This window comes from Oncorhynchus gorbuscha, unplaced genomic scaffold, assembly GCF_021184085.1.
Source record: "Oncorhynchus gorbuscha isolate QuinsamMale2020 ecotype Even-year unplaced genomic scaffold, OgorEven_v1.0 Un_scaffold_2290, whole genome shotgun sequence".
Lineage (NCBI taxonomy): Eukaryota > Metazoa > Chordata > Actinopteri > Salmoniformes > Salmonidae > Oncorhynchus > Oncorhynchus gorbuscha.
In genome coordinates, this window is record NW_025746843.1 from 23,638 (window position 1) to 44,586 (window position 20,949).

At 46.2% G+C, this 20,949-nt stretch overlaps 2 non-coding genes across 2 annotated transcripts; both read right to left on the bottom strand.

Annotated features, from left to right (window-relative positions):
- Nucleotides 1-1,871: 1,871 nt before the first annotated feature.
- Nucleotides 1,872-1,943, bottom strand: trnae-cuc. The gene has a single exon. It is a non-coding gene; the product is annotated as a tRNA-Glu (tRNA).
- Nucleotides 1,944-7,431: 5,488 nt separating this feature from the next.
- Nucleotides 7,432-7,503, bottom strand: trnae-cuc. The gene has a single exon. It is a non-coding gene; the product is annotated as a tRNA-Glu (tRNA).
- Between the last annotated feature and the right edge of the window lie 13,446 nt (nucleotides 7,504-20,949).

Below are 20,949 nucleotides of genomic sequence, written 5' to 3' on the forward strand. Positions count from 1 at the left end.
GAAGCTACTGCTCCAAAACCGCCATAAAAAGCCATACTACAGTTTGGGGACAAAGATCCTAGTTTTGGAGAAATGTCCTCTGGTCTGATGAAACAAAAATCGAACTGTTTGGCCATAATGACCATTGTTATGTTTGGAGGGAAAAGGGGAGGCTTTCAAGCCGAATAACACCATCATGTTGTGGGGGTGCTTTGCTGCAGGAGGGTCTGGTGCACCACTAGAACACCTGGGAAGGACACTGCAGTGCAAATCGGTTCCCAATTTGAAGTGGTACATATGTGCGACAACCTTCTAAATTCATAGTGACAGGTTGCACAAGTAAACAAAGAGCATAGTTTTCCTGACTATTTTCCTGACCGGGAATCGAACCCGGGTATGCTCCGCGCGGTGAGAGCACTGAATCCTAACCACTAGACCACCAGGGAAGGATAATACAGTGCAAATCGGTTCTCAGTGTGAGCTGGTACATATGTGCGATAACCTTCTATATTCATTGTGACAGGTTGTACAAGTAAACATGTAGCAAAAGAGTAGTTCCCTGACCGGGAATCGAACCCGGGCCTCGGCAGTGAGAGCGCCGAATCCTAACCACTAGACCACCAGGGAAGGGTACTACAGTGCAAATCGGTTCCAGTGTGAGCTGGTACTGGACAGGTTGTACAAGTAAACATGAACCACCAGGAATCGAAGGGTACTACAGTGGAAATCAGGAGCGAACCCGAATCCTAACCACTAGACCACCAGGGAAGGGTACTACAGTGCAATTCGTTTCCCAGTTTGAAATGGTACATATAGTTGAAGTCGTAAGTTTCCATCCACTTAGGCTGGAGTCATTAAAACCTGTTTGTCAACCCTCCCCACATTTCTTGCTAACAAACAATCGTTTTGGCAGACGGTTAGGACATCTACTTTGTGCATGACACAAGTCATTTTTCCAACAATTGTTTACATTGGGATTATTTCACTTATAATTCACTGTATCACAAATTCAGTGGGCCAGAAGTTTACATACACTAAGTTGGCTGTGCCTTTAAACAGTTTGTAAAATTCCCGAAAATGATGTCATGGCTTTAGAAGCTTCTGATAGGCTAATTGACATCCTTTGAGTCAATTGGAGGTGTACCTGTAGATGTATTTCAAGGCCTACCTTCAAACTCAGTGCCTCTTTGCTTGACTCCATGGGAAAAGCAAAGGAAATCAGCAAGACCTCAGAAAAAAATGTAGACCTCCACAAGTCTGGTTCCTCCTTGGGAGCAATTTCCAAACGCCTGAAGGTACCTTGCTCATCTGTAGAAACAATAGTACGCAAGTATAAACACCATGGTATGACGCAGGCGTCATACCGCTCAGGAAGGAGACGCGTTCTCTCTCCTAGAGATGAACGTACTTTGGGTCGAAAAGTGCAAATCCATCCCAGAACAACAGCAAAGGACCTTGTGAAGATGCTGGAGGAAACAGGTACAAAATGGTCTATATCCACAGGCAAACGAGTCCTATATCGACATACCCCGAGAGGCCGCTCAGCAAGGAAGAAGCTACTGCTCCAAAACCGCCATAAAAAAGCCATACTACAGTTTGGGGACAAAGATCCTAGTTTTGGAGAAATGTCCTCTGGTCTGATGAAACAAAATCGAACTGTTTGGCCATAATGACCATTGTTATGTTTGGAGGGAAAAGGGGAGGCTTTCAAGCCGAAGAACACCATCATGTTGTGGGGTGCTTTGCTGCAGGAGGGTCTGGTGCACCACTAGAACACCTGGGAAGGACACTGCAGGGCAAATCGGTTTGCAATTTGAAGTGGTACATATGTGCGACAACCTACTAAATTCATAGTGACAGGTTGCACAAGTAAACAAGGAGCAATAGACTATTTCCCTGACCGGGAATCGAACCCGGGCCGCGGCGGTGAGAGCGCCGAATCCTAACCACTAGACCACCAGGGAAGGGTACAACAGTGCAAATCGGTTCCCAGTGTGAGCTGGTACATATGTGCGATAACCTCTATATTCATTGTGACAGGTTGCACAAGTAAACATGTAGCAAAAGAGCAGTTCCCTGACCGGGAATCGAATCCTAACCACTAGACCACAAGGGAAGGATAATACAGCAAATCGGTTCCCAGTTTGAGCTGGTACATATGTGCGATAACCTTCTATATTCATTGTGACAGGTTGCACAAGTAAACATGTAGCAAAAGAGTAGCTCTGACCGGGAATCGAAACCGGGCCGCGGGAGAGCCGAATCTAACCACTAGACCACCAGGGAAGGGTACTACAGTGCAATTCGTTTCCCAGTTTGAAATGGTACATATAGTTGAAGTCCCTGAGTTTACATCCACTTAGTGGAGTGAAGTCGTAAGTTTCCATCCACTTAGGCTGGAGTCATTAAAACCTGTTTGTCAACCCCTCCCCACATTTCTTGCTAACAAACGATAGTTTTGGCAGTCGGTTAGGACATCTACTTTGTGCATGACACAAGTCATTTTTCCAACAATTGTTTACAGAGGGATTATTTCACTTATAATTCACTGTATCACAAATTCAGTGGGCCAGAAGTTTACATACACAAAGTTGGCTGTGCCCTTAAACAGTTTGTAAAATTCCCGAAAATCATGTCATGGCTTTAGAAGCTACTGATAGGCTAATTGACATCCTTTGAGTCAATTGGAGGTGTACCTGTAGATGTATTTCAAGGCCTACCTTCAAACTCAGTGCCTCTTTGCTTGACTCCATGGGAAAAGCAAAGGAAATCAGCCAAGACCTCAGAAAAAAATGTAGATCTCCACAAGTCTGGTTCCTCCTTGGGAGCAATTTCCAAATGCCTGAAGGTACCTCGCTCATCTGTAGAAACAATAGTACGCAAGTATAAACACCATGGGACCACGCAGGCGTCATACCGCTCAGGAAGGAGACGCGTTCTCTCTCCTAGAGATGAACGTACTTTGGGTCGAAAAGTGCAAATCCATCCCAGAACAAAAGCAAAGGACCTTGTGAAGATGCTGGAGGAAACAGGTACAAAATGGTCTATATCCACAGGCAAACGAGTCCTATATCGACATACCCCGAGAGGCCGCTCAGCAAGGAAGAAGCTACTGCTCCAAAACCGCCATAAAAAAGCCATACTACAGTTTGGGGACAAAGATCCTAGTTTTTGGGGAAATGTCCTCTGGTCTGATGAAACAAAATTCGAACTTTTTGGCCATAATGACCATTGTTATGTTTGGAGGGAAAAGGGGGAGGCTTTCAAGCCGAAGAACACCATCATGTTGTGGGGGTGCTTTGCTGCAGGAGAGTCTGGTGCACCACTAGAACACCTGGGAAGGACACTGCAGGGCAAATCGGTTTGCAATTTGAAGTGGTACATATGTGCGACAACCTACTAAATTCATAGTGACAGGTTGCACAAGTAAACAAGGAGCATAGACTATTTCCCTGACCGGGAATCGAACCCAGGCTGCGGCGGTGAGAGCGTCGTATCCTAACCACTAGACCACCAGGGAAGGATAATACAGTGCAAATCGGTTCTCAGTGTGAGCTGGTACATATGTGCGATAACCTTCTATATTCATTGTGACAGGTTGTACAAGTAAACATGTAGCAAAAGAGTAGTTCCCTGACCGGGAATCGAATCCTAACCACTAGACCACCAGGGAAGGGTACTACAGTGCAATTCGTTTCCCAGTTTGAAATGGTACATATAGTTGAAGTCGTAAGTTTCCATCCACTTAGGCTGGAGTCATTAAAACCTGTTTGTCAACCCCTCCACACATTTCTTGCTAACAAACGATAGTTTTGGCAGTCGGTTAGGACATCTACTTTGTGCATGACACAAGTCATTTTTCCAACAATTGTTTACAGAGGGATTATTTCACTTATAATTCACTGTATCACAAATTCAGTGGGCCAGAAGTTTACATACACTAAGTTGGCTGTGCCTTTAAACAGTTTGTAAAATTCCCGAAAATGATGTCATGGCTTTAGAAGCTTCTGATAGGCTAATTGACATCCTTTGAGTCAATTGGAGGTGTACCTGTAGATGTATTTCAAGGCCTACCTTCAAACTCAGTGCCTCTTTGCTTGACTCCATGGGAAAAGCAAAGGAAATCAGGGAAGACCTCAGAAAAAAAATGTAGACCTCCACAAGTCTGGTTCCTCCTTGGAAGCAATTTCCAAACGCCTGAAGGTACCTCGCTCATCTGTAGAAACAATAGTACGCAAGTATAAACACCATGGTATGACGCAGGCGTCATACCGCTCAGGAAGGAGACGCTTTCTCTCTCCTAGAGATGAACGTACTTTGGGTCAAAAGTGCAAATCCATCCCTGAACAACAGCAAAGGACCTTGTGAAGATGCTGGAGGAAACAGGTACAAAATGGTCTATATCCACAGGCAAACGAGTCCTATATCGACATACCCCGAGAGGCCGCTCAGCAAGGAAGAAGCTACTGCTCCAAAACCGCCATAAAAAAGCCATACTACAGTTTGGGGACAAAGATCCTAGTTTTTGCAATAACCTAGTTTTTTGGCCAACCATCCATAACCACTAGAACACCATATTCATTGGGAAGGGTACTGGGTGAGTGCAAAGGGTACACAGGTTCCCAGTGTGAGCTGGTACATATGTGCGATAACCTTCTATATTCATTGTGACAGGTTGCACAAGTAAACATGTAGCAATAGAGTAGTTCCCTGACCGGGAATCGAACCCGGGCCGCGGCAGTGAGAGCGCCGAATCCTAACCACTAGACCACCAGGGAAGGGTACGACAGTGCAAATCGGTTCCAAGTGTGAGCTGGTACATATGTGCGATAACCTTCTGTATTCATTGTGACAGGTTGTACAAGTAAACATGTAGCAAAAGAGTAGTTCCCTGACCAGGAATCAAACCCGGGACGCGGCGGTGAGAGCGCCGAATCCTAACCACTAGACCACCAGGGAAGGGTACTACAGTGCAAATCGGTTCGAAGTGTGAGTCGAACCACCAGGAAACCTGGTACTACAGTGGAAATCGGGAGTCAAAAGAGCACCTGGGCCGGGCGGTGATCGAATCCTAACCACTAGACCACCAGGGAAGGGTACTACAGTGCAATTCGTTTCCCAGTTTGAAATGGTACATATAGTTGAAGTCGTAAGTTTCCATCCACTTAGGCTTGAGTCATTAAAACCTGTTTGTCAACCCCTCCACACATTTCTTGCTAACAAACGATAGTTTTGGCAGTCGGTTAGGACATCTACTTTGTGCATGACACAAGTAATTTTTCCAACAATTGTTTACAGAGGGATTATTTCACTTATAATTCACTGTATCACAAATTCAGTGGGCCAGAAGTTTACATACACAAAGTTGGCTGTGCCTTTAAACAGTTTGTAAAATTCCCAAAAATGATGTCATGGCTTTAGAAGCTTCTGATAGGCTTATTGACATCCTTTGAGTCAATTGGAGGTGTACCTGTAGATGTATTTCAAGGCCTACCTTCAAACTCAGTGCCTCTTTGCTTGACTCCATGGGAAAAGCAAAGGAAATCAGCCAAGACCTCAGAAAAAAACTGTAGACCTCCACAAGTCTGGTTCCTCCTTGGGAGCAATTTCCAAACGCCTGAAGGTACCTCGCTCATCTGTAGAAACAATAGTACGCAAGTATAAACACCATGGGACCACGCAGGCGTCATACCGCTCAGGAAGGAGCGGTAGATGAATGTACTTTGGGTCGAAAAGTGCAAATCCATCCCAGAACAACAGCAAAGGACCTTGTGAAGATGCTGGAGGAAACAGGTACAAAATGGTCTATATCCACAGGCAAACGAGTCCTATATCGACATACCCCGAGAGGCCGCTCAGAACACCATCATGTTGTGGGGGTGCTTTGCTGCAGGAGGGTCTGGTGCACCACTAGAACACCTGGGAAGGACACTGCAGTGCAAATCGGTTCCCAGTGTGAGCTGGTACATATGTGCGATAACCTTCTATATTCATTGTGACAGGTTGCACAAGTAAACATGTAGCAAAAGAGTAGTTCCCTGAACGGGAATCAAACCCGGGCCACGGTGGTGAGAGCGCCGAATCCTAACCACTAGACCACCAGGGAAGGGTACTACAGTGCAAATCGGTTCCCAGTGTGAGCTGGTACATATGTGCGATAACCTTCTATATTCATTGTGACAGGTTACACAAGTAAACATGTAGCAAAAGATTAGTTCCCTGAACGGGAATCGAACCCGGGACGCGGCAGTGACAGCGCCAAATTCTAACAACTAGACCACCAGGGAAGGGTACAACATTTCAAATCGGTTCCCAGTGTGAGCTGGTACATATGTGCGATAACCTTCTATATTCATTGTGACAGGTTGCACACGTAAACATGTAGCAAAAGAGCAGTTCACTGACCGGAAATCGAATCCTAACCACTAGACCACCAGGGAAGGGTACTACAGTGCAATTCGTTTCCCAGTTTGAAATGGTACATATAGTTGAAGTCGTAAGTTTCCATCCACTTAGGCTGGAGTCATTAAAACCTGTTTGTCAACCCCTCCCCACATTTCTTGCTAACAAACAATAGTTTTGGCAGTCGGTTAGGACATCTACTTTGTGCATGACACAAGTCATTTTTCCAACAATTGTTTACAGAGGGATTATTTCACTTATAATTCACTGTATCACAAATTCAGTGGGCCAGAAGTTTACATACACAAAGTTGGCTGTGCCTTTAAACAGTTTGTAAAATTCCCGAAAATGATGTCTTGGCTTTAGAAGCTTGTGATAGGCTAATTGACATCCTTTGAGTCAATTGGAGGTGTACCTGTAGATGTATTTCAAGGCCTACCTTCAAACTCAGTGCCTCTTTGCTTGACTCCATGGGAAAAGCAAAGGAAATCAGCCAAGACCTCAGAAAAAAATGTAGACCTCCACAAGTCTGGTTCCTCCTTGGGAGCAATTTCCAAACGCCTGAAGGTACCTCGCTCATCTGTAGAAACAATAGTACGCAAGTATAAACACCATGGGACCACGTAGGCGTCATACCGCTCAGGAAGGAGACGCGTTCTCTCTCCTAGAGATGAACGTACTTTGGGTCGAAAAGTGAAAATCCATCCCAGAACAACAGCAAAGGACCTTGTGAAGATGCTGGAGGAAACAGGTACTAAATGGTCTATATCCACAGGCAATCGAGTCCTATATCGACATACCCCGAGAGGCCGCTCAGCAAGGAAGAAGCTACTGCTCCAAAACCGCCATAAAAAAGCCATACTACAGTTTGGGGACAAAGATCCTAGTTTTTGCAATAACCTAGTTTTTGCACCGAATCCTAACCACTAGACCACCAGGGAAGGGTACTACAGTGCAAATCGGTTCCCAGTGTGAGCTGGTACATATGTGCGATAACCTTCTATATTCATTGTGACAGGTTGCACAAGTAAACATGTAGCAAAAGAGTAGTTCCCTGACCGGGGATCGAACCCGGGCCACGGCGGTGAGAGCGCCGAATCCTAACCACTAGACCACCAGGGAAGGGTACTACAGTGCAAATCGGTTCCAAGTGTGAGCTGGTACATATGTGCGATAACCTTCTATATTGATTGTGACAGGTTGTACAAGTAAACATGTAGCAATAGAGTAGTTCCCTGACCGGGAATCGAACCCAGGCCGCGGCGGTGAGAGCGCCGAATCCTAACCACTAGACCACCAGGGAAGGGTAGGACAGTGCAAATCGGTTCCAAGTGTGAGCTGGTACATATGTGCGATAACCTTCTGTATTCATTGTGACAGGTTGTACAAGTAAACATGTAGCAAAAGAGTAGTTCCCTGACCACGAATCAAACCCGGGACGCGGCGGTGAGAGCGCCGAATCCTAACCACTAGACCACCAGGGAAGGGTACTACAGTGCAAATCGGGAGTCGAACTGGGAGTCGAACCACCAGGAAAGGGTACTACAGTGGAAATCGGGAGTCGAACCTGGGCCGCAGCGGTGAGAGCGCCGAATCCTAACCACTAGACCACCAGGGAAGGGTACTACAGTGCAATTCGTTTCCCAGTTTGAAATGGTACATATAGTTGAAGTCGTAAGTTTCCATCCACTTAGGCTGGAGTCATTAAAACCTGTTTGTCAACCCCTCCACACATTTCTTGCTAACAAACGATAGTTTTGGCAGTCGGTTAGGACATCTACTTTGTGCATGACACAAGTAATTTTTCCAACAATTGTTTACAGAGGGATTATTTCACTTATAATTCACTGTATCACAAATTCAGTGGGCCAGAAGTTTACATACACAAAGTTGGCTGTGCCTTTAAACAGTTTGTAAAATTCCTGAAAATGATGTCATGGCTTTAGAAGCTTCTGATAGGCTTATTGACATCCTTTGAGTCAATTGGAGGTGTAACTGTAGATGTATTTCAAGGTCTACCTTCAAACTCAGTGCCTCTTTGCTTGACTCCATGGGAAAAGCAAAGGAAATCAGCCAAGACCTCAGAAAAAAATGTAGACCTCCACAAGTCTGGTTCCTCCTTGGGAGCAATTTCCAAACGCCTGAAGGTACCTAGCTCATCTGTAGAAACAATAGTACGCAAGTATAAACACCATGGGACCACGCAGGCGTCATACCGCTCAGGAAGGAGACGCGTTCTCTCTCCTAGAGATGAACGTACTTTGGGTCGAAAAGTGCAAATCCATCCCAGAACAACAGCAAAGGACCTTGTGAAGATGCTGGAGGAAACAGGTACAAAATGGTCTATATCCACAGGCAAACGAGTCCTATATCGACATACCCCGAGAGGCCGCTCAGCAAGGAAGAAGCTACTGCTCCAAAACCGCCATAAAAAAGCCATACTACAGTTTGGGGACAAAGATCCTAGTTTTTGGAGAAATGTCCTCTGGTCTGATGAAACAAAAATCGAAAAAAATGTAGACCTCCACAAGTCTGGTTCCTCCTTGGGAGCAATTTCCAAACGCCTGAAGGTACCTCGCTCATCTGTAGAAACAATGGTACGCAAGTATAAACAGCATGGTATGACGCAGGCGTCATACCGCTCAGGAAGGAGACGCATTCTCTCTCCTAGAGATGAACGTACTTTGGGTCGAAAAGTGCAAATCCATCCCAGAACAACAGCAAAGGACCTTGTGAAGATGCTGGAGGAAAAAGGTACAAAATGGTCTATATCCACAGGCAAACGAGTCCTATATCGACATACCCCGAGAGGTCGCTCAGCAAGGAAAAAGCTACTGCTCCAAAACCGCCATAAAAAAAGCCATACTACAGTTTGGGGACAAAGATCCTAGTTTTTGGAGAAATGTCCTCTGGTCTGATGAAACAAAAATCGAACTGTTTGGCCATAATGACCATTGTTATGTTTGGAGGGAAAAGGGGGAGGCTTTCAAGCCGAAGAACACCATCATGTTTTGGGGGTGCTTTGCTGCAGGAGGGTCTGGTGCACCACTAGAACACCTGGGAAGGACACTGCAGTGCAAATCAGTTCCCAGTGTGAGCTGGTACATATGTGCGATAACCTTCTATATTCATTGTGACAGGTTGCACAAGTAAACATGTAGCAAATGCGTAGTTCCCTGAACAGGAATCGAACCCGGGCTGCGGCGGTGAGAGCGCCGAATCCTAACCAGTAGACCACCAGGGAAGGGTACTACAGTGCAAATCGGTTCCCAGTGTGAGCTGGTACATATGTGCGATAACCTTCTATATTCATTGTGACAGGTTGCACAAGTAAACATGTAGCAAAAGATTAGTTCCCTGAACGGGAATCAAACCCGGGCAGCGGCTGTGAGAGCGCCGAATCCTAAGCACTAGACCACCAGGGAAGGGTACAACATTTCAAATTGTTTCCCAGTGTGAGCTGCTACATATGTGCGATAAACTTCTATATTCATTGTGACAGGTTGCACACGTAAACATGTAGCAAAAGAGCAGTTCACTGACCGGGAATCGAATCCTAACCACTAGACCACCAGGGAAGGATACTACAGTGCAATTCGTTTCCCAGTTTGAAATGGTACATATAGTTGAAGTCGTAAGTTTCCATCCACTTAGGCTGGAGTCATTAAAACTTTGGGTCGAAAAGTGCAAATCCATCCCAGAACAACAGCAAAGGACCTTGTGAAGATGCTGGAGGAAACAGGTACAAAATGGTCTATATCCACAGGCAAACGAGTCCTATATCGACATACCCCGAGAGGCCGCTCAGCAAGGAAGAAGCTACTGCTCCAAAACCGCCATAAAAAAGCCATACTACAGTTTGGGGACAAAGATCCTAGTTATTGGAGAAATGTCCTCTGGTCTGATGAAACAACAATCGAACTGTTTGGCCATAATGACCATTGTTATGTTTGGAGGGAAAAGGGGAGGCTTTCAAGCCGAAGAACACCATCATGTTGTGGGGGTGCTTTGCTGCAGGAGGGTCTGGTGCACCACTAGAACACCTGGGAAGGACACTGCAGGGCAAATCGGTTTGCAATTTGAAGTGGTACATATGTGCGACAACCTACTAAATTCATAGTAACAGGTTGCACAAGTAAACAAGGAGAATAGACTATTTCCCTGACCGGGAATCAAACCCAGGCCGCGGCGGTGAGAGCACCGAATCCTAACCACTAGACCACCAGGGAAGCGTACTACAGTGAAAATCGGTTCTCAGTGTGAGCTGCTACATATGTGCAATAACCTTCTATATTCATTGTGACAGGTTGTACAAGTAAACATGTAGCAAAAGAGTAGTTCCCTGACCGGGAATCAAAACCTGGACGTGGCGGTGAGAGCGCCGAATCCTAACCACTAGACCACCAGGGAAGGGTACAACAGTGCAAATCGGTTCCCAGTGTGGGAACTGGAGTGGGATCCTCGGGACAGTAAGACAGAGACTGGGTTTTTGGGGACTACGACAGTTGACTTTTGAGGGCAAGGTTTTAATCATCAAAGCTGTGATTTTACCTGTGCTTTTACTAATCAGTTCTGTTTTTATCCCCCCCCCCCGAAGGAGTATTTTAGCCCTGGAGCGGATGCTCTTCTACTTTCTGTGGGGAAGGAAGTGGGAGAGGCTGAGGAGGGAGGTGGTCAAGAGGCCCAGGTCCAAGGGGGGGAAAGGCTTGCCTGACCTCTACTTGTTCCTGGGCAGCCGCTACACAGCATTACATCTGACTCTTGCCACCTCCCCGGTCAATAACAAGACACAGGCCCTCGCACGGTTCTGGCTGGGATCTTACCTCAGGACACTGAGGCTGATCCCAGTCGACCTGCGAGCCCCAGTCTCTTTCCTGCTCCCCACCCACTACTTCCAGCTCCAGAAATTTTTAAGACATTTTAAACTGGAAAAGGAAGCAGTCACGGTTTTAACTAAACACCGCTCTCTTCTCTCTCTTGTGCAGGAGCGGGAACCAGTATGTCCAGTGCGCGGGCTCGCTATCGGCGAGCCCACAACGGTCTGGCGCAACGTGGCCCATCCTGCTCTCCTGAATCGGCATCGGGACCTGTCCTGGATGGTCGCCCACGATATCCTCCCGGTCAGGGCCGTTATGCACTCACGGGGCATGGCGAGGACATCCGCGTGCCCCCGACCGGGCTGCAGCCAAGAAGAGTCGGTGAGGCACATGCTCTGGGAGTGCAGAGCCGCCAGGGACCTGTGGAAGGAAGCAGGCCCCCTGATCACCTCGTGTCTGCCAGCAGGGGAGGACCTAACACCTCAGCTCGTGCTGTACGGGGTGGGCCGAAGGCCCATTCCACCGAAGGCCTTCACCAAGTTCTGGCCCACCCTCACGTGTCTGAAGGAAGCACTGTGGTCCTCCCGTAACCTGCTGGTAGCAAAAGCGTAGAGACCACCCCCAGGCAGTGGCCATGGTAGCCACGGAAGCCCTGGGGTGGTACGAACGGAAGGGGGCCTCGACCCCAGGCGAAGGGTCCCCCACAACACCCTAGGTCCCGGCGGCCACGGCCTGACAGCGCTGCGGCGCCTAGGGCGATGCACCTAGGGGAGGGATCTCCTCTGGGCCCCAAAGGACGGGACGATGGTCTATTCGGGAGAGCAGGATGAGGCGAGTTTGATAAGGACTCACCCCGCTCCTGTACAAGCGATTGAAGACAGCCTTTTAACAAAGTGACTTTTTAACATGTTTCTAACGTCTTAAAAATGTTTTATCTTTGTTGAATCATTTCGTACACATTTTAAATGGCTTTTACAGATTTCTTTTTACAAAGAAAGTACTTTTATTCATAGTTGTTGTCATTGGTTTTAACAACACGTACTTTTAACAAATTTAAATGTAAATTCAAATGCTGTGTTTTATGCCTTGTTGCCGTTTTTATGTGTATAAATGATTAAATGAATGTATGAGCTGTTTTTTTTTAAAGCAATTGTGAAAATAAAACTTTTCCAAAAGAAAAAAATATGTGCGACAACCTACTAAATTCATAGTGACAGGTTGCACAAGTAAACAAGGAGAATAGACTATTTCCCTGACCGGGAATCGAACCCGGGCCGCGGCGGTGAGAGCACCGAATCCTAACCACTAGACCACCAGGAAGGGTACTACAGTGCAAATCGGTTCCCAGTGTGAGCTGGTACATATGTGCGATAACCTTCTATATTCACAGGTGTGACAGGTTGGACAAGTAAACATGTAGCAAAAGAGTAGGTCCCTGACCGGGAATCAACCCCGCCCCAGAGCGCCGAATCCTAACCACTAGACCACCAGGGAAGGGTACTACAGTGCAAATCGGTTCCAATTGTGAGCTGGTACATATGTGCGATAACCTTCTATATTCATTGTGACAGGTTGTACAAGTAAACATGTAGCAAAATAGTAGTTCCCTGAACCCGGGATCGAATCCTAACCACTAGACCACCAGGGAAGGGTACTACAGTGCAATTGGTTTCCCAGTTTGAAATGGTACATATAGTTGAAGTCGTAAGTTTCCATCCACTTAGGCTGGAGTCATTAAAACCTGTTTGTCAACCCCTCCCCACATTTCTTGCTAACAAACGATAGTTTTGGCTAATTTCACCTCAAATGCTTTTATGTGTGAATACATGTCCAAATCATTTTCCAACAATTGTTTAGCTGCAAGTTAAGGCTGTTAAGTATTTCTGTCACGTCTGTAGAAAAATGCGTAGGTGCCATTTCCATTCTGGGTCGATCAGCTCTGGGACCGTTTTGTCTTTTAAATGAAGAAATGCGTTAATTTGGGTAAAAGCTCGAAAAACGCCTCAAAACTCTGCCCCGAGATCAGCCATCGGACCTTGTGTCAACAGCACATCTCCGTGCCTAGAACTCCAGTTCAGACAGGAATTCTTGGAACTGCCTGTGTTTAAGTCCCTTTGCTCTGAAAAAAGTTTATGCCACACCACAAATTACAGAATCCCATCGTCAACACTTTGCAGCACAGTCATCTGGTGAATTAGGCAATGGACTCGTAGCGGGGCGGTGAGACCCCTTTTTCCAACTCCCGGTTCATGGAGGTCCTATTAGACCGCGAGTTTGTTTGCCCACCATGCTAGGAGCCCCGTCAAGAACATGATGCTAGCTAGCTTGGTGACCAGTCCAGGTCCAACTTCTCCATGGTTTGGCACACTTTGTCAAAAATATCCTCTCCCTACTGTTCAGTCCCTTTGAGACTTTGGAGGGCTGCCAGCTCCTCGCATATCTCAAAGTTTGCGCTAACTAGACCACAATAAAAATGAGCAGTTTGCGCTGTGAGCTTACATCCGTGCTCTCATCCAGTGCTAATGAAAAAAATGTCAAATTCTTTCAAAGTCTTCTGCTGAAGAGCTGGGCATATAATTACTCCCATTTCTTCAGACCACCTGGGAAGGTACTGCTCCAACAGACTTACAGCAAAATGCATCCTTCTTGAGCTGGACACACCTCCTGTGACAGCATCCAACATTTCTTAACAAACTTCCGTCAGTGAAAGGCTTACAAGCTTCTTGCATCAGTTTAGCAAACCAGTAGCTGGCCCGAACGGATGCCTGGTTCAGTTGAGCTTGGCGTACAAATGTATTCTGCTGAGATAGTAGTCCTTTTTAGCTTTGAGAGTTTGTCTGCTCGTATTTGGCTTTGAGAGGCATGGTAACCACTAGACCACCAGGGAAGGGTACTACAGTGCAAATCGGTTCCCAGTGTGAGCTGGTACATATGTGCGATAACCTTCTATATTCATTGTGACAGGTTGCACAAGTAAACATGTAGCAAAAGAGTAGTTCCCTGACCGGGAATCGAACCCGGGCCGGGGCGGTGAGAGCGCCGAATCCTAACCACTAGACCACCAGGGAAGGGTACTACAGTGCAATTCGTTTCCCAGTTTGAAATGGTACATATAGTTGAAGTCGTAAGTTTCCATCCACTTAGGCTGGAGTCATTAAAACCTGTTTGTCAACCCCTCCACACATTTCTTGCTAACAAACGATAGTTTTGGCAGTCGGTTAGGACATCTACTTTGTGCATGACACAAGTCATTTTTCCAACAATTGTTTACAGAGGGATTATTTCACTTATAATTCACTGTATCACAAATTCAGTGGGCCAGAAGTTTACATACACTAAGTTGGCTGTGCCTTTAAACAGTTTGTAAAATTCCCGAAAATGATGTCATGGCTTTAGAAGCTTCTGATAGGCTAATTGACATCCTTTGAGTCAATTGGAGGTGTACCTGTAGATGTATTTCAAGGCCTACCTTCAAACTCAGTGCCTCTTTGCTTGACTCCATGGGAAAAGCAAAGGAAATCAGGCAAGACCTCAGAAAAAAATGTAGACCTCCACAAGTCTGGTTCCTCCTTGGGAGCAATTTCCAAACGCCTGAAGGTACCTCGCTCATCTGTAGAAACAATAGTACGCAAGTATAAACACCATGGGACCACGCAGGCGTCATACCGCTCAGGAAGGAGACGCGTTCTCTCTCCTAGAGATGAACGTACTTTGGGTCGAAAAGTGCAAATCCATCCCAGAACAACAGCAAAGGACCTTGTGAAGATGCTGGAGGAAACAGGTACAAAATGGTCTATATCCACAGGCAAACGAGTCCTATATCGACATACCCCGAGAGGCCGCTCAGCAAGGAAGAAGCTACTGCTCCAAAACCGCCATAAAAAAGCCATACTACAGTTTGGGGACAAAGATCCTAGTTTTTGGAGAAATGTCCTCTGGTCTGATGAAACAAAAATCGAACTGTTTGGCCATAATGACCATTGTTATGTTTGGAGGGAAAAGGGGGAGGCTTTCAAGCCGAAGAACACCATCATGTTGTGGGGGTGCTTTGCTGCAGGAGGGTCTGGTGCACCACTAGAACACCTGGGAAGGACACTGCAGGGCAAATCGGTTTGCAATTTGAAGTGGTACATATGTGCGACAACCTACTAAATTCATAGTGACAGGTTGCACAAGTAAACAAGGAGCATAGACTATTTCCCTGACCGGGAATCGAACCCGGGCTGCAGCGGTGAGAGCGCCGAATCCTAACCACCCGCCAGCCGGGTTCGATTCCCGGTCAGGGAAATAGTCTAGCCACTCCTTGTGTGCAAATGTCACTATGAATTTAGTGGTTGTCGCACTAACCACTAGACCACCAGGGAAGGATAATACAGTGCAAATCGGTTCTCAGTGTGAGCTGGTACATATGTGCGATAACCTTCTATATTCATTGTGACAGGTTGTACAAGTAAACATGTAGCAAAAGAGTAGTTCCCTGACCGGGAATCGAACCCGGGCCGCAGCGGTGAGAGCGCCGAATCCTAACCACTAGACCACCAGGGAAGGGTACTACAGTGCAAATCGGTTCCAAGTGTGAGCTGGTACATATGTGCGATAACCTTCTATATTCATTGTGACAGGTTGTACAAGTAAACATGTAGCAAAAGAGTAGTTCCCTGACCGGGAATCGAACCCGGGCCGCAGCGGTGAGAGCGCCGAATCCTAACCACTAGACCACCAGGGAAGGATAATACAGTGCAAATCGGTTCTCAGTGTGAGCTGGTACATATGTGCGATAACCTTCTATATTCATTGTGACAGGTTGTACAAGTAAACATGTAGCAAAAGAGTAGTTCCCTGACCGGGAATCGAATCCTAACCACTAGACCACCAGGGAAGGGTACTACAGTGCAATTCGTTTCCCAGTTTGAAATGGTACATATAGTTGAAGTCGTAAGTTTCCATCCACTTAGGCTGGAGTCATTAAAACCTGTTTGTCAACCCCTCCACACATTTCTTGCTAACAAACGATAGTTTTGGCAGTCGGTTAGGACATCTACTTTGTGCATGACACAAGTCATTTTTCCAACAATTGTTTACAGAGGGATTATTTCACTTATAATTCACTGTATCACAAATTCAGTGGGCCAGAAGTTTACATACACTAAGTTGGCTGTGCCTTTAAACAGTTTGTAAAATTCCCGAAAATGATGTCATGGCTTTAGAAGCTTCTGATAGGCTAATTGACATCCTTTGAGTCAATTGGAGGTGTACCTGTAGATGTATTTCAAGGCCTACCTTCAAACTCAGTGCCTCTTTGCTTGACTCCATGGGAAAAGCAAAGGAAATCAGCCAAGACCTCAGAAAAAAATGTAGACCTCCACAAGTCTGGTTCCTCCTTGGGAGCAATTTCCAAACGCCTGAAGGTACCTCGCTCATCTGTAGAAACAATAGTACGCAAGTATAAACACCATGGTATGACGCAGGCGTCATACCGCTCAGGAAGGAGACGCGTTCTCTCTCCTAGAGATGAACGTACTTTGGGTCGAAAAGTGCAAATCCATCCCAGAACAACAGCAAAGGACCTTGTGAAGATGCTGGAGGAAACAGGTACAAAATGGTCTATATCCACAGGCAAACGAGTCCTATATCGACATACCCCGAGAGGCCGCTCAGCAAGGAAGAAGCTACTGCTCCAAAACCGCCATAAAAAAGCCATACTACAGTTTGGGGACAAAGATCCTAGTTATTGGAGAAATGTCCTCTGGTCTGATGAAACAAAAATCGAACTGTTTGGCCATAATGACCATTGTTATGTTTGGAGGGAAAAGGGGGAGGCTTTCAAGCCGAAGAACACCATCATGTTGTGGGGGTGCTTTGCTGCAGGAGGGTCTGGTGCACCACTAGAACACCTGGGAAGGACACTGCAGGGCAAATCGGTTTGCAATTTGAAGTGGTACATATGTGCGACAACCTACTAAATTCATAGTGACAGGTTGCACAAGTAAACAAGGAGCATAGACTATTTCCCTGACCGGGAATCGAACCCGGGCCGGGCGGTGAGAGCGCCGAATCCTAACCACTAGACCACCAGGGAAGGATAATACAGTGCAAATCGGTTCTCAGTGTGAGCTGGTACATATGTGCGATAACCTTCTATATTCATTGTGACAGGTTGTACAAGTAAACATGTAGCAAAAGAGTAGTTCCCTGACCGGGAATCGAACCCGGGCAGCGGCGGTGAGAGCGCCGAATCCTAAGCACTAGACCACCAGGGAAGGGTACAACATTTCAAATGGGTTCCCAGTGTGAGCTGGTACATATGTGCGAAACCTTCTATATTCATTGTGACAGGTTGCACACGTAAACATGTAGCAAAAGAGTTCAGTTCCCTGACCGGGAATCGAATCCTAACCACTAGACCACCAGGGAAGGGTACTACAGTGCAATTCGTTTCCCAGTTTGAAATGGTACATATAGTTGAAGTCGTAAGTTTCCATCCACTTAGGCTGGAGTCATTAAAACCTGTTTGTCAACCCCTCCCCACATTTCTTGCTAACAAACGATAGTTTTGGCAGTCGGTTAGGACATCTACTTTGTGCATGACACAAGTCATTTTTCCAACAATTGTTTACATTGGGATTATTTCACTTATAATTCACTGTATCACAAATTCAGTGGGCCAGAAGTTTACATACAATAAGTTGGCTGTGCCTTTAAACAGTTTGTAAAATTCCCGAAAATGATGTCATGGCTTTAGAAGCTTCTGATAGGCTAATTGACATCCTTTGAGTCAATTGGAGGTGTACCTGTAGATGTATTTCAAGGCCTACCTTCAAACTCAGTGCCTCTTTGCTTGACTCCATGGGAAAAGCAAAGGAAATCAGGCAAGACCTCAGAAAAAAATGTAGACCTCCACAAGTCTGGTTCCTCCTTGGGAGCAATTTCCAAACGCCTGAAGGTACCTCGCTCATCTGTAGAAACAATAGTACGCAAGTATAAACACCATGGTATGAGGCAGGCGTCATACCGCTCAGGAAGGAGACGCGTTCTCTCTCCTAGAGATGAACGTACTTTGGGTCGAAAAGTGCAAATCCATCCCAGAACAACAGCAAAGGACCTTGTGAAGATGCTGGAGGAAACAGGTACAAAATGGTCTATATCCACAGGCAAACGAGTCCTATATCGACATACCCCGAGAGGCCGCTCAGCAAGGAAGAAGCTACTGCTCCAAAACCGCCATAAAAAAGCCATACTACAGTTTGGGGACAAAGATCCTAGTTTTTGGAGAAATGTCCTCTGGTCTGATGAAACAAAAATCGAACTGTTTGGCCATAATGACCATTGTTATGTTTGGAGGGAAAAGGGGAGGCTTTCAAGCCGAAGAACACCATCATGTTGTGGGGTGCTTTGCTGCAGGAGGGTCTGGTGCACCACTAGAACACCTGGGAAGGACACTGCAGGGCAAATCGGTTTGCAATTTGAAGTGGTACATATGTGCGACAACCTACTAAATTCATAGTGACAGGTTGCACAAGTAAACAAGGAGCATAGATTATTTCCCTGACCGGGAATCGAACCCGGGCCGCGGCGGTGAGAGCGCAGAATCCTAACCACTAGACCACCAGGGAAGGATAATACAGTGCAAATCAGTTCCAAGTGTGAGCTGGTACATATGTGCGATAACCTTCTATATTCATTGTGACAGGTTGTACAAGTAAACATGTAGCAAAAGAGTAGTTCCACTAGGGAATCCCTACAGTGCAAATCGGGAGTCGAACCACCAGGGAAGGGTACTACAGTGGAAATCAGGAGTGAACCCGGGCTGCAGCGGTGAGAGCGCAGAATCCTAAACACTAGACCACCAGGGAAGGGTACTACAGTGCAAATCAGGAGTTGAACTGAGAGTCGAACCACCAGGGAAGGGTACTACAGTGGAAATCGGTTCGAACCCGGGCCGCGGCAGTGAGAGCGCCGAATCCTAACCACTAGACCACCAGGGAAGGGTACTACAGTGCAAATCGTTTCCCAGTTTGAAATGGTACATATAGTTGAAGTCGTAAGTTTCCATCCACTTAGGCTGGAGTCATTAAAACCTGTTTGTCAACAGGTTGCTAACAAACGATCGTTTTGGCAGACGGTTAAATTTACTTTGTGCATGACACAAGTCATTTTTCCAACAATTGTTTACATTGGGATTATTTCACTTATAATTCACTGTATCACAAATTCAGTGGGCCAGAAGTTTACATACAATGAGTTGGCTGTGCCGAACCCGGGCCGCAGCGGTGAGAGCACCGAATCCTAACCACTAGACCACCAGGGAAGGGTACTACAGTGCAAATCGGTTCCAAGTGTGAGCTGGTACATATGTGCGATAACCTTCTATATTCATTGTGACAGGTTGTACAAGTAAACATGTAGCAAAAGAGTAGTTCCCTGACCAGGAATCGAGCCCGGGCCGCAGCGGCGAGAGCCCCGAAACCTAACCACTAGACCACCAGGGAAGGGTACTACAGTGCAAATCAGGAGTCGAACTGGGAGTAACCCACCAGGGAAGGGTACTAAAGTGGAAATCGGGAATCGAACCCGGGCAGCGGCGGTGAGAGCGCCGAATCCTAACCACTAGACCACCAGGGAAGGGTACTACAGTGCAATTCGTTTCCCAGTTTGAAATGGTACATATAGTTGAAGTCGTAAGTTTCCATCCACTTAGGCTGGAGTCATTAAAACCTGTTTGTCAACCCCTCCACACATTTCTTGCTAACAAACGATAGTTTTGGCAGTCGGTTAGGACATCTACTTTGTGCATGACACAAAGTCATTTTTCCAACAATTGTTTACAGAGGGATTATTTCACTTATAATTCACTGTATCACAAATTCAGTGGGCCAGAAGTTTACATACACTAAGTTGGCTGTGCCTTTAAACAGTTTGTAAAATTCCCGAAAATGATGTCATGGCTTTAGAAGCTTCTGATAGGCTAATTGACATCCTTTGAGTCAATTGGAGGTGTACCTGTAGATGTATTTCAAGGCCTACCTTCAAACTCAGTGCCTCTTTGCTTGACTCCATGGGAAAAGCAAAGGAAATCAGCCAAGACCTCAGAAAAAAATGTAGACCTCCACAAGTCTGGTTCCTCCTTGGGAGCAATTTCCAAACGCCTGAAGGTACCTCGCTCATCTGTAGAAACAATAGTACGCAAGTATAAACACCATGGGACCACGCAGGCGTCATACCGCTCAGGAAGGAGACGCGTTCTCTCTCCTAGAGATGAACGTACTTTGGGTCGAAAAGTGCAAATCCATCCCAGAACAACAGCAAAGGACCTTGTGAAGATGCTGGAGGAAACAGGTACAAAATGGTCTATATCCACAGGCAAACGAGTCCTATATCGACATACCCCGAGAGGCCGCTCAGCAAGGAAGAAGCTACTGCTCCAAAACCGCCATAAAAAAGCCATACTACAGTTTGGGGACAAAGATCCTAGTTTTTGGAGAAATGTCCTCTGGTCTGATGAAACAAAAATCGAACTGTTTGGCCATAATGACCATTGTTATGTTTGGAGGGAAAAGGGGGAGGCTTTCAAGCTGAAGAACACCATCATGTTGTGGGGTGCTTTGCTGCAGGAGGGTCTGGTGCACCACTAGAACACCTGGGAAGGACACTGCAGGGCAAATCGGTTTGCAATTTGAAGTGGTACATATGTGCGACAACCTACTAAATTCATAGTGACAGGTTGCACAAGTAAACAAGGAGCATAGACTAT